The sequence below is a fragment of the Mirounga leonina genome, unplaced genomic scaffold, assembly GCF_011800145.1.
Source record: "Mirounga leonina isolate KUSES-001 unplaced genomic scaffold, KU_Mleo_1.0 Mir_95, whole genome shotgun sequence".
Taxonomy (NCBI): Eukaryota; Metazoa; Chordata; class Mammalia; order Carnivora; family Phocidae; genus Mirounga; species Mirounga leonina.
Window position 1 is genome coordinate 21,798,295 of NW_023270865.1, and position 17,053 is coordinate 21,815,347.

The 17,053-nt window shown below is 34.6% G+C and overlaps 1 pseudogene; it reads left to right on the plus strand.

The window, feature by feature from the left end:
• LOC118006215 overlaps positions 1 to 17,053 on the plus strand; it is a 166,494-nt pseudogene that overhangs the window by 39,215 nt on the left and 110,226 nt on the right.

Sequence of the window (17,053 nt, forward strand, 5' to 3'; positions counted from 1 at the left end):
ATGTATAAGTAATAAGCCAATGGAGGAAGTAAATGATATAATAGATAATGTTCATTTAACACCAAAGAAGGCAGAGCAAGAGTATGCAAAGATTAGATGAAATGAGTAGAAAGCAGCTAGCAAATTGGTATATTTTAATCCAACTACATCCATAGTCACATTAACTATGAACAGCTTAAATACAACTTTCTTAGAACTGCAATTATCAGATTGGATCAAATAGCAAAATCCAATTCTATTTGTCTATAAGAAATTTACAATCAAGTACATAATCAGGATTAAAAAATGCAACATTACATCAGGGTTAAGTGTCAGTTCTTCAAGAAGACATCCTGACCCTGAATGTCTATGTTCTTAATAACAGAGCATCAAAAGAAAGGAGCAAAAATGGATGCTAGTAAAATGAACAAGGAAGTATAAATTTAAAATTGGAGACTCCACAATCCTTTCTCAGCAGTTGATAGAACAAATAGAAAAATCAGTAAGAGTTTAGAAGATTTGAATATTACCAACTGAACAGTCTTGGTTGACATTTATAGGACAATCCACCCAATAACAGCAGAACAAACATTCTTTTCAAAGACAAACTGAACATCCATCAAGATATACCATATCATAGGCCATTAAAGCAAACGAACAAATAAACACTTGCCCAATTTAAAAGAACAGAAATCATAACAATTATATTCTAATAGCATAATGGAATTTAATTATAAATCAATAAAAATATATCTGAAAAATCCTCAAGTATTTGGAAATTAAATGTCCCAATTTTTAAATTTTTGAATTTAATACAAATAAAAATACAACATATAACAATATGTGGGATAGAGATACAGTGTGCTTTCAGGATAATCTATAGTATTAAACACTTATATTAGAAAAGAAAAAAGGGCATCTGGATGGCTTAGTCAATGAAGCTTCCAACGCAGGTCATGATCTCAGGGTTGTGAGATTGAGCCCTGCGTTGGGCTCTGTCCTGGGCATGGAGTCTGCCTAAAAAAAAAAAAAGAAAAGAAAAGAAAAGAAAGTCTCAGATTAATAATCTAAAGTTCCATCTTAAGAAATTTAATGAAAAGTAAGCAAATTAAATCCAAAGCAAGTAGAAATAAAGAAAGAATAAAGGCTAGAGAATAAATTAAAGAAATTGAAAACAGAAATAGACAAAATCAATGCAAGTAAAAGGTTACTTTTTGAAAAGTTCAATATTCAAATTCAAAATTCAAATTGATAAACCTACAGTTACAGTGATGACAACAACAACAACAAAAGAATTTCACATAGAAAGAATGAAACCTTGCCAATATCAAGAATGGGAAATAAAAGGACAGCAGTATTGACAACATCAGCTCTAAACTGAATCCTTCATCTTCCAGGAATCTGCCCTACAGACAGCCTGTGACCTCAGTGCCATCACAGAGATGGATTTCAGAGTGATGGAGTTGAAGCCTTCAGAAAGTCCATTCCCAGGACTTCGAGGTAAGTGAAGAAAACCCTCATGGTCACAACTTCAAAAGCCTCCATGTTAGACAAACGAAAGGAGGATGGGGTTGTTCCAGAGTAGAGGGGATAAGAGAGACATAACTATCAAATCCAATCTGTGGTGTTTTATGAGATCTTGGATCAAAAACAAGCAAATGCAAATATCTATGAAAGATACCCAGGTGGATATTTGGGGTAAATAGGTATACTGACTACATGACATACATAATAAAGAACATCTTTGTGTATCATGTTCAATTTCCTGTGTGTAATCATTTTACTATAGTTGGATACAATGTCTTTTATCAAAAGGAAATGCCTGCTAAAATATTTAAGTGTGAAGTATCAGAAACTTAGTTTCAAATAATAAATATGTAATTCAAAATGTGTATTGTTGTATGTAGATATGTTTAGGTAGATAGAGATAAGGGATATATATATAGAAAATAATGAAATTGGATTCTAGATAAAGGATATATGAATGTAAACTTTTAATTTCTGAAAGTCATATATTTTACACTAAAATTTGACTTAAAAATAACAGCTGTATACAATACTTTCTTATAGGCCACAGTTTTTAAAAAGCCAACCTACTTCACAATCCTTTTAATTATTTTTGATTGTCATAGTACTCAAGTGCCTTAGCCACTGTATATTTCAACTCTTCACTTTCCATCCGAATCTCATCCAAATTACAGGTAAAAGTCTTAGTAATTGTGCCACTACATGATTTCTTATTGCTTTTAGTTGGGGGTAAAACCCAGTTCCAAAATTCTACCCTGAATATTAGCATTCTAATTTTTTTAAGATTTTATTTATTTGCAACAACAACAACAAAAATATTTTATTTATTTGCGAGAGAGAGAATGAGAGACAGAGAGCATGAGAGGGAGGAGGGTCACAGGGAGAAGCAGACTCCCTGCTGAGCAGGGAGCCTGATGTGGGACTTGATCCCGGGACTCCAGGATCATGACCTGAGCCGAAGGCAGTCGCTTAACCAACTGAGCCACCCAGGCGCCCAAATATTAGCATTCTAAGTATCAACTGGTAGCATAGTCTTTCCAGAAAGCTGAGCCTGAGTCTCAGAAAGTAGTGTTCAATTCTAGGGAACAGAAGTGAGGGGCAAAGTGGGGGAAGGCAGGGAAGAAGGGAGAACCAATACAGATGTGGATTATTGAAAAATAGCAGAATACTATTGTTATTCTCAAAAATTCATAGTGACTTCATTTCTGGTCCTTCTATTAGAAGGGAGAAATAAGAATGAATTCACCACAACTTACCCAATCCTATTGTTACGGTTTACCTCATGGAGACTTAACACACGCACTTTCAGGTTGTGTAAGTGAATGGGTCAAATGAGGCCTTATATCAGCTTTAACAGAGAAGTCCTCATGAGGTAGGGGAGCACAACATGGGCATTTTGCAAAGCACTGTCAGGCTGTGCACACAGGAAAATTCTTGTGGTTAATCAGAGTTTATGGTCACCCTGGAAACAGAAACAAGAGATAGCAAGGTGGAGAAGATCTGAATGATTGAGTGTGTACACATATATGGGGGAATCTGTGGGTTGTGGGGACTGGACTTAACAGAGCCTTTTCTAACATTCAGAACACAGCAGAAGGGGTGGGTTGTTATTTCCAAAATTAGGCTGTAAAAAGATTGATTTCCATTTTGGATGCTGTCTTTCACACTCTCTTGTATTTGCTCACCATATCATGACACATATGGAGCAGCCCTGTAGGGGCTCACATGGGGGTGGGGAGGGACTGAAGCCCACCAACACCCATCTGAATGGGCTTATAAGAGGATTCACCCCAGCTTTTCACCTTGAGTCTTTAAGTGTGACCATAGCCCCAGCTAGCCAATGGCTTGACTCGAGACAGAAGCATTCAACTAAGTCACACTCTGATTTCTGACTCCTAAAAACTGTTAGAAGACAGAGAGTTCTCATTTAAAGCCATTAAATTTGAGGATAATTTCTTACATAGCAACAGATAGTACACTATTCTATCTCATCCTCCTCTGTGGGCTGTGCATTGTTTTCCCTCATGTCTGGAGCTTGCAAATAGTGTGGCCTGTATAAAGTGCTCTTATTTTAGGCTTCCTCTAGTAACAGCAGCTCTTCCCTAACACCTAAACCGTTAATCACATCACCCTTGCAATACATTGTCAAAACTTCCTACATATCTACTTAACTTACCACAGCCTGGAATTATATTTTTGTATGACTTTTTGACCAATGCCTGAGAATTCCATTAAATTGCAAGCTTCAGGAGGCAGTTTTTGTTTGTTTGTTTGTTTTGTTTTGTTTTTCACTCCAGCCTTGGTCAGAGTGCCAAACACAGTTTTTGATTAGTATGTATTCAAATAACATACGATTACATGAGAGGCATAACTACTAGACAAGTGTGCAAATTTTTCAAAGTTTACAGGTGCTTCACCTGGAAAATTCTAGTAATAGACATAAGTATGTCTGGTATGTCTAGTAATAGACATAATAAAAATAAGAAGAAATTTGTTAGATCGTCTGGAGATTTAATTTCACACAAAAAATACTTTTCCTAATGAGAGTTAATAGTAAGGTAAGAAACATAATAATAAAAAAAAGAATCTCTATTTTAGTAGAACAGAAAGAAAATATTTAGAAATAGTCACAAATTTTTAGATAGTCAACAGATAAAGCATTATTGAAAGTCTTAAAAGGAAACTAAAATAAATGAAAGTAAATACCTTGTTCTTTCATAGGAAAAATCAGTATTGTAAAGGTGTCTATTAGCGATGTGATACACTAACATGATACATAGTAATTATATGAAATATGCATATGTTTTTAATTAATTAATTATGATTTTAGATAGGAGTGTCAAGTAGGAAGGACTATGAGAGAAATCTCTGGTGTCAGAGAGCATTACCACTTGCTACCTACAGGACATCAAATATGAGGTTCCTCTTTCTTAAACTAAAGTCTATCAGAAATGTGAATTTAATTAGTAGAAATTTTGATGTTTTAAAATAAAGATTATGAAAAAAATAAAAAAATAAAGATTATGAGAAATCATTAAAGTTTGTATATCACCTGATAACTATAAAACAATTTGTGTTTCCTCTTGTTATTGTTATTATTACTATTACTGTTATCATAGTAATGCTGCAGCATTATCAGATCTGATTATTTCTGTTGAGGCTTTGAGTGGTAAAATGAATACATACTGTCTTTGAATAGTCTCTCATCAGAATCCACATGGGGATTCTCGTTAGAAACTTAGTTTTTGGGCACCACATTAGCATTCTGGGGGACAGGGACCTGGATTGCACATTTTAAAAAGAAACCCAAATGATTTTTCATTCACTCTCAAGTTATGAGTTGAAAAATTGCCATGTTAGCTTATGAATTAAAGTTAAATTCTCTACGGGATTTCTATTCTACATTCAATTTAAATTCTAGGAAATATCTAGTTGTAATTTATGGGAAACCAATTGACTTTATTTACTAATAAAATCCACATTTAATTTATTAGTGAATTTTCTTGCTTAATTTTTTAAAAGCACTTTTCATGTGGCTACATTAATCATATCTTTGATTTTGGTTACTGGAAAGCTGGATTTCAGAAAACTGGTATGTAATTTTATTAAAATTAATCATAATAAAGTTTAAAATAATCACATTTGAGAATGTGCAACCCGTTCAAACAGGGATTAAATTTCAATTGCTATTTACATAAATGCAAATATAATTCCGAGAACTGTAGTCATACCCTAAACCCTGACTGCTATTAACTCTTTTGTTCCCTCACTGTGATAAAAGGGATGTAAGATTTTGGGGTTTCAAAGTGGCTAACAATGTCTTAATTTCTTCTTCCTTCTGAAATCACATTGAAATTATAGAATGACCACAAAATAAAGTAAATAAATCAATTAAAGACTGGGAGCTCATGAAAAACCAAGGGGATTCCTTTGGAAGAATAAACTATTGAGATATTTCTGGAGGGTATAAAGCCAACGAGATCCGATTGCCTTTACAGGACAAACTTAATATGAAACTTACACAACCCAATATAGACAAAATGAAGAAACTTCAAAATAGTGAGATTTCAAATCTTCCCAAATGCATAGATCAAGAAACATGTTCTAGGAAACTAGAGGAGGGTGTCTTGAAGTCAAGTATGAATATCATTAATGCTGTCAGTTACCTTCTATCATTTTCTGTAACTATAGTGTTTATCCCAGAATAAATTAGCAAGGATACCTCTCCAAGGAGATGGAGGAAAGTAGGTTCTCAGAAAGGGTTTTGCATCTGCAGAAAGAAGCTGAGAGGTGCCCTGGATGAATTCTGACCCTTACTGGAAGAAGGTCTCTTCCTTCCTATTCAGCAGGAAAGCTGCACCTGAATCAAATGCATAATTACAACTACAGCTAGAAATCAGTACACTAAAAGTGCATTCACTGTTTGAAGAAAGAAAAACATTTAATGTTTCGGTGAGGGATTTTTAAAAAAAAGGAGGTTAAACTATTCATATTGACCTATGTTAACTACTACTAAGAATTTATACAGAAAATCCATAATCACCAAATATTTGAGGGGAACATAGAAGAACACCAGCTGAAACAAATGAACTCTCCATTAGGAGAGAAAATTAATGCAAAAACAAATACAATTAGCTTAAAAAATATCTTCATTAAAGCTTGAGAAGATAGCATTCCCACAAAATATGAATATGAAACTTAGTTATCAGGGAGCTTGGGAATTTAAAATAAATGCAAACACAGGCTTAACAACATAGACCCTAGAGAGGAATATAGAAAAATATGAAAGAAAAAGAATTCAGATGAATAAATAGAACAGTTTACTTAATTAAAAAAAAAAAAACAAACTTTTTAGATTGATGGTGTCTTCATTGGAAACATTCAGAGGAAATTAACACCAAAATAATAATAAAATTCTACAAAGTTCTAGCAAGAAGGAATATTTATACTTAAGAAAGATCACATTTCCTTATTATGTGATGAGGTGATAAAAATTATTGACGGACAATCCCACCCTCTAAAAACCATAGCAACTTGTATAACTGTTGTAATAAAAATATTATAAAAACAATTCTATATCTAATTATAATTATAATAACCAAATGCTAATATTGAAGAAAATTTAAAAACTAAACTACATATCCTTTTTTTGTAGTTTCAAGTTTTTATTTAAATTCCAGTTAACATACAGTGTAACATTAGTTTTAGGAGTAGAACGTAGTGATTCATCACTTACATATAACACCCAGTGCTCATCACAAGTGCCCTCCTTAATACCCATTTTTTTTTTAAAGATTTTATTTATTTATTTGACAGAGAGAGACACAGTGAGAGAGGGAACACAAGCTGGGGGAGTGGGAGAGGGAGAAGCAGGCTTCCCGCCGAGCAGGGAGCCCGATGCGGGGCTCGATCCAAGGACCCTGGGATCATGACCTGAGCCAAAGGCAGACGCCCCATGACTGAGCCACCGAGGCGCCCAATACCCATTTTTTTTTAAAGAAAATTGATCATATAGATATTCCCAGTAAAGCTGAAAATGAATTCACATAACAGCAATAAAAATAGACACATAGAATAAATTTTAAAAATAGCAAGATAGCTAATGTTAAATTGTGATGACTAATTTTATGTGTCAGCTTGACTGGGTAAGAGATGCCTGGATAGCTGGTAAAATATTATTTCTCTTTCTGTGAGGGTGTTTCAGGAAGAGATTAGCATTTGAATCAGTAGACAAGTAAGGAAGACTGCTTTCACCATTGAGGGTCTGAATGGAAGAAAAAGGTGGAGGAAGACTAAATTTACTCTGCTTAAATTGCAAAATAACACTTTTAACAACCACAGAAATAAAATGTTTTCTAGTTTCTTCAAGTAACAAATATTAATTGTCCATTTTGTAATTCACTATGGCTTTCCTCATTACTTTTTTTTTTTTTTTTTTTAGATTTTATTTATTTATTTGACAGAGAGAGACACAGCAAGAGAGGGAACATAAGCAGAGGGAGTGGGAGGGGGAGAAGCAGGCTTCCCTTCGAGCAGGGAGCCCGATGAGGGGCTCAATCCCAGGACCCTGAGATCATGACCTGAGCTGAAGGCAGACGCTTAATGACTGAGACACCCAGGCGCCCCTTTCCTCATGAATTTAAAAAGATACCTTGCACCCATACAAAAATATACACATATGTAGATGTGTTTGTTGTTTCTATGAAAGCTGGAATCAAAGGATGGACAGTACTCTAAAACTTGCTTTTCTCACTTAAACAACAATCATGGATCTCATGCCAGGAAGAACATACAAATCACATCTAAAAACGGTAACATTTCTTTATTATGTCTTTAAGTATATGTATTGTAATTTAATTAGCATTTTTACCACTTAACAACTTTTCAGCTTGCTTGAAATATTTGTTTGTATATGTATGAGTTTACAGATAAGAAGAGATATTTTATTTTATTTTTCTTTAAAGATTTATCTTAGAGAATGCAAGTAGGGCTAGGGGTGGTTTGGGTAGGAGCAGAAGGAGAGGGACAAAGAGATTCCCAAGCAGACTCCCCAGAACTTGGAGCCTGGCCCAGGGCCAGATCCCAGGACCCCAAGATCATGACCTGAGCTGAAACCAAGAGCTGGCTGCCCCAACCAACTGAGCCACCCAGGTACCCCAAGTAAGAAGAGATATTTTATTTCATTCTATTTATTTATTTTAAATGGAAGGTTTTTTTCTTTAATATAAGATTTTATTTATTAGAGAGAGAGAACATGCACACAAGCAGGGAGGAGGGGGAGAGGAAGAAGCATATTCCCCTCTGAGCAGGGAGCCCAGACATGGAGGTCTGATCCCAGGACCTGGAGATCATGATGTGAGCTGAAGGCAGACTCTTCACCCACTGAGCCACCCAGGCTCCCCAAGAAGAGATATTTTAGATAATATGACTGAACCTTGGGTTTAGAGATATGGTAGAGAGAGGGATCAAGAAAATCCATGCAAAATGTATTGCCATGTTATAGAAGTTATGCATATTGATATTTTTGTTGCTGTTTGTTTTTATCAAGAACAAATGCATAAATATATGCCTATGCTGCTGTTAAAGGTTTTTTTTAAGAATTACTTAGAGAGAGAGAGAAAACACATGTGTGTGCGCACGAGAGGGAGGAGGAGCAAAGGGAAAGGGAGAAGGAAAGAATCTCAAGCAAACTCCCTGCAGAGTGCGGAGCTTGAAGAAGGTGGGGAAGAGGAGGACTCAATCTTGTGACCCTGGGATCATGACCTGAACTGAAATCAAGGGTTGGTCACTCAACTGATTGAGACACCCAGGTGCCCCTAAAGTTGTTTTTTTTTTTTTTTTAAAGATTTTATTTATTTATTTGAGAGAGAGAATGAGAGACAGAGAGCACATGAGAGGGGGGAGGGTCAGAGGGAGAAGCAGACTCCCCGCCGAGCAGGGAGCCCGATGCGGGACTCGATCCCGGGACTCCAGGATCATGACCTGAGCCGAAGGCAGTCGCTTAACCAACTGAGCCACCCAGGCGCCCTAAAGTTGTTTTTGATTTAGATATGGTTACTTAAATTAGATCTATAATTTGTAAAAAAAAAAAAAAAAGACAATTTTAAGAACTAGGGAAAACAGGAATCATAAATCTAAAATACATATATTCTAAAAATGTTTTTAAGATGGAATAAAGGAAAATGCAGAGAATGAGCAGATGCCTAACCGCCTGAGCCACCAGGTGTCCCATGATGGGGGCTGTTTTTAAAGGGGGAAGATGAGGAAGTATGGAAACCTATGGAATCTTCCCTTTTTTGGTAACTGTGCCTGGCTGTAAGTAGCACATTGGTCATTTAGGGCCTATAGGTATTTTGAGGGGGGTGGCCTGATGGGCCTGTGTCCAGCCAGGGATCTGGAGTCACTCTGGGCCCTTCTGTCTCGATCAAGTTTCCATCGGTCAAGCCTGTAGTCTAAAAGCTGCCTCTACAAAGAGGTTTGTTTTATATGAATAAGAATTATGATAAACAAGGTTAGAAGAACATCAGAAGTGTGTAAGCCTAAAATAATATACAAATGCATAAGGAAAGTACTCTAAGAAGTGGAAGAAAAAATAGAAAATAAGCAATTTCAAATTTGGAGCAGTTTTGTCCAAACACAGCAAAACAACAACTAATAGGAAAAAATGAGACATTATATCAAAATAAAACTTGATTTCACTTGATGTTAAAAATTACCAGGACACCTGGGTGGCGCAGTCGGTTAAGCATCTGGCTCTTGATTTCAGCTCAGCTCACGGTTTCAGGGTTGTGGGGTCGAGCCCCTCATATGGCTCTGGGTTGAGCATGGAGACTGCTTGAGATTCTCTCTCTCCTTCTCCCTCTGCCCCTCCTCTCTCTCGCTCTCTCTCTCTCTCAAAAAAGGAAAAAAAATATTACCAATATCTCTTCTGTATTTTAATCTATAATATACGTACCCAATATATGAATAACAATCTATTTAAACATCTATGATATTTTACACACAGAGAGTAAGAGCACTAAGGAAAATGTCAGTAAACTCAGATAAATGGAAATCATACAGACTATGATCCAATAAATATATAATATGATAAAAACTGTTCCCAGGACATCCATGTCTAAAGAAGTAACTAAAAACTAAGAAATAAATGAGCTATGCATTCAAACAAGAAGATAACATAAGTAATTCTTTTCCAGATTTTGGATGGTAATCATTCATTCTTTGTCATTGTTATCACACATGGTCTACCAAGATTTAAATGCACATACCATTTCTCAAATACAAATCTGTGTAGAACTACACCAAAATAATATGCACAAGTATGTTTACTACAGCATTATTTAGACAAGAAGAAACTTATTAGTGCATTGATATCTAAAATAGGAACTGTGTAACTAAATCATTTTAAAAACAAGTAAGTCATAACTCATAAAGAATGTTATACAAATATATTTTGTAAAATAGTATTTTGTTAAAGAAATACGAATAATATGGTGTAGAAGATATTTTTTCAAAGTAAATTAAAATGTTATAATATGCTCATTGGTAGGTATGGATAGATACCAAGGAGTTTTCTAAGTATAACTTTTGAATTAGGAGATTGATATGTGGTGGTTCTTACTTATCATTTCATTTCTCCTTGTGTTATTTATTGTTTGACTTATACACATTGAATTTTGTATAAAAACAGTACACATAAGAATAAAAAGAAAAAAAATAAAACAATAAAATGAGTTGGGGGTCATAAAAGGAAGAATCAACCAATTATCAAAAGGCATATGTATAAAAAATTATACAAATTATTGGCAAATTTTATCAACTGAAAAGAAGACATAACATAAATACATGATATTATATAAAAAAAAGAGGCTACAATACCAATCCAGAAGAAATTATAATACCTGGGAAAATTATTAAAATTTATACCAAATTATTTTGAAAATTAAAAAGTTAGATTATTTTAAATAGAAATATAAATTCTCAAGGTTGATTTTAGAAAAAGAAACCTTAAGTATACTAATATTCGTTAAAAATGAAAAAACACAAGAGGATCATAGGGGAAGGGAGGGAAAAACAAGACAAAACCAGAGAGGGAGACAAACCATAAGAGACTCTCAATCTCAGGAAACAAACTGAAGGTTGATGGAGTAGAGGGAGTGGGAGGCATGGGGTAACTGGGTGATGGACATTGGGGAAGGTATGTGCTATGGTGAGTGCTGTGAATTGTGTAAGACTGATGAATCACAGACCTGTACCTCTGACACAATACATTATAGGTTAATAAAAAAATAAAATAAAATAAAAATTTTTTAAAAATTAAAAAAATGCATACATAATAATATACATTCATAAAGAGCAGGTACACATGGACCTTCCTACTGGTTAATTATAATACATTTTCAAAAATTCTAAGTTTCAAGTATTTCAGAACCTAAAAATAGAACAGACAGTTGCTTTGTTCTTTAACTTGCTGTAGAGCATAGAAGTAGCTAAAAATGGCAATATTCATTCTTTGATTCTATAATAAGCCTTATAACAAAACCAAAAGATGATTACAGAAAAAAATTAATATTATAGATAAAATTCGCTTATACATCAGTAAGTTGAAGGCAGAAGTATATTTTAAAAAACACCGCTACTGCATGTTTTAAATCAGAATACTTCAATGGAAAAGAAAGTATTGTTACAGACTGAATTAGTTCTCCCAAAATTCGCATGTTGAAGTACTAACCCCAGTACCTTAGAACGCTACTATATTTGAAGATACGGCCTTTAAAGAGGTAATTAAGTTAAAATGAAGTCCTGAGTTTGGGTCCTACTACCTGACCAGTATCCTTGTAAGAAGAGCTTGGGACATAGAAAATAAACACTAGGGATGTGCACACAGAGAAAAGAAGGGCACATCAAGTAGGTGGCCGTCTGCAAGGCAATGAACGAGGCCACAGGAGAAACCAAATGTGGGCCACCTTAATCTTGGACTTCCAGCTTCCATAACTATAAGGAAATAAATTTCTATTGTTTAAACCACCCAATCTGTAGTATTTTGTTAATGGCAGCCCTAGCAAACTAATACACATTATTTTTTATTTATTTTACTTATTATTTATTTATTTATATTTTTAAAAAGATTTTATTTATTTATTTATTTATTTATTTATTTATTTATTTGAGAGAGAGAGAGAGTGAGAGATAGCAGGAGAGCAGCATGGGGGCAGTGGGGAGAAGCAGACTCCCTACTGAGCAGGGAGCCTGAAGCGGGGCTCCATCCCTGGGCTCCGGGATCACGACCTGAGCCGAAGGCAGACGCTTAACCGACTGAGCCACCCAGGTGCCCCTGGGTAATTTTTTTAACACATGTGATAGTTTTATGTGTTAACTTGGCTAGGCTATACTCATCAATTGTTCAAACACTCGTCTGTGAGGTATTTTGTAGATGTGATTTTTTTTTTAAGTTTATTTTTTTTTTAGTAATCTCTGCACTCAATGTGGGGCTCAAACTCCCAACTCGCAGATCAAGAGTCGCATGCTCTACTGACTGAGCCAGCCAGGCACAATGATGACCCTTAATTAGGAATGAGATTCTTTAATCAGTTGACTTTACGGTATTATCCTAGACAATCTGCATGGGCCAGATTCAATTAGCAGAAAACCCTTAAGAACCTTGAGGTTTCTTGGAAGGAAGAAGACATGGTGCCTGTGGACGGCGGTTATACCTCATGCCCCAGAGTTCCAGTTTGCCCTTCCTGACAGCCTGCCCCAGGGACTTTAGACTTGCCTAGCTCTCCCCCAACTACCGAGTAAGCCAATACCTAGCAATAAAGGTATCTTTCTGTATTTTCCCGTCTCTCTCATTCTCTCTCTCTCCCTGTATATCTATGCATGTCTTTCTCTTTCTATCTCTATCTTCATCTTTATATATATACTTAAGATTGAAATTGCTGAATCTTTGGATAGGTGTATATATAGTATATATTAATAGACCAGTTTTCCAAAGTGTGGTTATACTAGTTTGTGTGTGTGTGTGTCTGTGTTTACACATGTATATATATTTCCTACTGGTTCTGTTTTTTTTGGTGGAAAAGAATTGGATTTTTGGGGGAAGAAGTGGATTTTAAATAAATATTAGTTCCCTTAGTTTCCTGGGGCTGCTGCAATAATTTACCAGAAACTTGGCTTGAAACAATGAAAATGTATTCCATATATTCTGTCACAGTGGGAGAAGGGCCACATTCCCTCCAGAGGTTCTAGAGGAGAATCTGTTCCTCAAATTTTCATGTGCCTGATGCTACAGGCATCCCTTAGCATCTGGTGCCATCATTCCAATCTTCGAGGGCAGCATCCGTTAAATCTCTCTGCCCTGTCTTCACATAGCTTTCTCCACGAGGTGTGTAAAATCTATGCCTCTGTGCCTCTCTTACAGGGATAATGTGATGGCATTCAGGGCACTCCATTATTATCCAGGAAAATCTCCCCTCTCAAGATACTTAATTTAATCCACATCCAAAACCCATGTGTTTTTTGTTTTTGTTTTTTTGTTGTTTTGTTTTTTGCAATCGTTAGGTACTATTCACAGGTTACAGAGATTAGGATGTGGATATCTTTTAGGAAGTCATTTTTCATCTTACCGCAAAGCAATTACAATTTTAATAGATACACAGAGAAATAATGCTTTTATTTTAACTGGTATTGGAAAGTAATTGATGTAAATAATATTTACATTCAAAACATTTCTAATCAAGTATGAAAGGATTAGAGAGAAGTTTCTTTCAATTGAGAATGTGTATTTATAGAAACTATAGCCATCATTCTTCATGAATACATTGTGAATAGACAATGCAATAAAGTCTTTATAAATCAATTGTATAAATAATAATTGTTGCTAAAAATCTACTGATTCTGTAGAGCTTCAAGAATGTTAAATGTATCATTATTATGAAATTATAATAACAAATTGACAGACTAGGAGGGCCATTATTGAGTCATGGCAGTAAATAAAGAATAATCTTTTATTTTTCAGAATTAGCTATGAAAATGAACAAAATCCAGTGTTACTAGTGCTGAATATTAAGAAAGCTAGAAAAATATTATTTTACTGGTCATATTTTAAAGTCTGTAAGTTACTCTCAATCAGGCCTAGGGAACTGGAATGCACTGGTTATGGAATAGATTCCCACTGGATAGTGGTAAGTAAATAGACAGATAGATAGATTATTATCATTTTTTCAATGATAGCTAAACTTTCATGCCATTCATTAATCTTATTGAACTAGCACCTGATCCTCAGAGAAATGGTCTCAATCTCATTAAATTGAGGCAGCTACCATTCCAGAGAAAATAAGCAGAGAGGAAAAAATATTCTATTTATAGGAGTTTTTTAAAAGAATGTCCATCAGAAACTCTGTGGCTTGAACATGTACAAAAATACATCTATTACATTTAACTGCAATGGGGCAGGGTGTATCAGTTTCCCTGTCCTGAAATGTTAAAGGGCAGACATTTCATTCATTTCATTTTATTTCTTCCTGGCTTCTCTACATTAAAAAAATGATTCTGTTTTTGACAGACTGCGGCTGTAGATGGCCTTGTTACGGTGCACGGCCATCCTGGTGAATGACTCTGATTACTCTAGATCCTGATGCTGTAAAAATCATGTAAAGAGAAATATAAGAATAGTTTCTTTTCCATAAAAAAGGAAAATGCCAGGAGGTTCTCTCTTACAAGAATTAAAAAACCCTTTCTGTGGAAAGTGAGACAAAAAGTCCAAGCATCCTTATTTTATTAGTAAAGCCTTTAATAAGGAACCAGTAATTGTGTTTTTGAGATTCGAAGGCTAACCTCTCTCTCTCTCTCTGTCTCTCTCTAGCTAAAATTCACCTGAAATTATATGTAAAGTACATAATTTATTTTTAATTCTTCAGAAATTTTCAGAAGTTGACTTAGAAACTCAGAAACTTTGAAGTAGGAGACCTAAAGTCAGTAAGATAGGTGGTGTTGATTCTTTTCTGAATGGACAGGTAGGTAGGGGCAACTCACACTGAACTCCAGGCAGTGTTAGAATGTGTTCAGGAAATAGGTGAACCAAGCAGGTTTGGGGGGTTACCAACTAGTAAGGAATCAAATGATATTAGTGGACTGATTAACTTCTTTACTCCTTATAAGATGACAAACTATAATTTAGGACAACTCTCACCTAAAAAATATATATATATAGTCATATAATATATACTTTAATATTATGGTTGAACGCTATGTGAGAAAAAGAAATTTTGAAATATTATAGAACTATTTGTAAATACAGAGGAAAAGTATTATCTTTCTTTTTTTTTTTTTAAGATTTTATTTATTTATTTGACCCAGAGAGAAAGAGAGAGAGTGCAGGAGCAGGGGGAGCAGCAGGAAGAGGGAGAGGGGGAGGGAGAAGCTGGAAGCCTGACCCAGGACTCCATCCCAGGACCTCAGGATCATGACCTGAGCTGAAGGTAGAGGTTTAACCAACTGAGCCACCCAGGCGCCTGGAGTACTATCTTTTCTTAAAGTTAAAATTAGAAAAGAGCAAGGACATATATTTATTTAAATATCCACAAATAAAAATAATTGGAAAATTCCCAAATTTGAAGTCTAAAACATATTATTTCATTATATCTGCTTATGTAAGGTATTATTAAGATATGCTGAATATGCTAAAACCATTAGTTTTAGAATTTAAAAATTATATGTGAAGCAATATAGAAAAAGATCCCACCATGTATGCGATGAGGAATGCATCAACTCGAAGCTCAGGAGTAGAAAGATGAGCTACCTAAGGCCTAGTATGAGGATGAAGAAAGGCAAGCAGAACGCAATCTTGGCTACAGTGGAAGAGATAATGCTTATGAGACTTAAGACAGAGAGATATTAATTATTATCAAGGGATTTAGTAAGGCTCTTGAGTGAGGGAGGAAGCATCTGGAAATGAAATTTGAGGGGGCAATATCAGCAGACAGGTATTTGGGTAAAGTAGGACAATCAGTTGTAGAATATACAGATTAATCAAAAGAAAAAATACATATATGCAGAAAGCATGTTGGAAAAGTTAAAATAACTGTGATGAGAACTTTTGGATTTTTTTTTCTTGCAGATTCTAGTTGTTATAAAATGTCCTTAGGAAATTACATGTAAAATTAGAATTTTTATCATTGGATAGGAACACAGACTAATTATAATCACTAACATACTCTGCTTTAATGGTGGTCAGACCACATTCTAAGTGTTTCTTAAGCATTAATTTATTTAATCCTGACAGCAGATATAGAAATATTATCTCCATTTTATGGATGAAAAACAAAGACCTACAAGTGTTAAATAACTTCTCAAGAAAACACAGCCAGTAACAAGCAGACCTATTAATTTAACCCAAATTTCCTGGTCCCTAATTTGTGTTCTTAACAATTACACTACATACCACTTCTCCAGTTTTTAAGTGTGATGTCCTAGAACAAATAACAACACTCTGAATTCTCATCATTTTTCACAGAAGAGTAGGATTCAAGCTATGTCATTCAAACATAAAAATTTATTTTTCCAAGAATATCAAGGTTACTAGAAATCTTATAAATATGCTTAAGTACTTATTCTTAATATTTTTTCTCTGTTATGTTCTTAAATCTGAATACGTAATGTAAGTGGAAAATAGCAAACTCCTTTTTTGAAGAGTAGGGAACATGTATACAAGTAAGATTGTTTTAAATAATTCATCATTCCTTCTCCAATTAAATGGAAGATATTTATTGATAAAGAGCAGAGTGGTTGCAGCTGGAATTCTGTGAAATGAAACAAAACAAAATCTATGAATAAGAATAAGCAACTTGAAATATATATATATGTATAATGCATGCCATACACTAAGGAATATATGGATTTGATACAAATCACACCTTTCTTTTTTGATCTTAGATTAGAATATTTTTGTTCATTTATATTTAAATCTACTTTAGAAAAATATATTATTCCATGAAAAAATACCTGAATCTACTCAGCAGTCAAATTCAGAAACGGTAAAATCTGCAAA